This window comes from Callospermophilus lateralis, unplaced genomic scaffold, assembly GCF_048772815.1.
Source record: "Callospermophilus lateralis isolate mCalLat2 unplaced genomic scaffold, mCalLat2.hap1 Scaffold_194, whole genome shotgun sequence".
NCBI lineage: Eukaryota > Metazoa > Chordata > Mammalia > Rodentia > Sciuridae > Callospermophilus > Callospermophilus lateralis.
Window position 1 is genome coordinate 1,411,558 of NW_027512953.1, and position 948 is coordinate 1,412,505.

The window sequence follows — 948 nt, forward strand, 5'->3', positions numbered from 1 at the left end:
TGAAATGCAGGATACTGGGAGGATAAGGAGTCTCTTAAAGAACTGAACTTAGGGAACAATCAAATTCATGATAGAGAAGCATTTAAAGATTGAAGAGGGAATATATGGTTACTTTCTTACTGATGATTGATTGATTGACTTACAGGGATTGATTGACTTACAGGTGCTAATTTTATCTTGTTAGGGTGAACACCTTAGAAATGCTTTGTACTTTTCCTTCCAGACTTTCTGAAGCATACTTATGGAAAAGTACAACTTTGCTTATTTTTAAATGCATATCGAGGAAGCTTTAATGGTATTATTAAATTGGTAGAGAAAATAATCAATGCCATAAACCCAGGTTTTCAGCTTATTTTTAATACCTTTCAAGTGATTCTTGAGGAATCTTGGAAAAATCATATATTTGTATTCATTTCATGTGCTTTTATTGTGACTTTATAATATATGAGATTTTGGGGGGTAAATATTGGAAGTTAATATTCTGTAGTTTGGAAAAACAATTTTGAACATTTCAGTAGCAAGACTATCTAAAACTGCATAACACCACAGAATACAGTAAAATTGTAATTTAATGAACTTGGGAGACAAACTATGTGCTTTGTGCCAAGCTTATCAAGGAAGATACAATTTCAATACCAATGAAATAAACTCCCACAAATTGATTTTTCTTTGTGTGCACTCATCAGTGTAAATACAATTAAATTATAAAGCCTGCACTTGTTCAGGAAAGATATTTCTGTTCATATTCATGCTCTGTGGGTTCTTTGCTCTCTGATATTTTGTTATGTGAAATCCTTGCAGACTGAAAAGAAAATCAACAACTCTAAGTTCATGGATCTATATTTTAGTGAATAGAATCCTGTGCATTTACATTTGCTCTATATTATTTATCTATGTATTTATTTAGGTGCAATGAATTGAACCCTTAGAGAGTCTACCATTGAATTG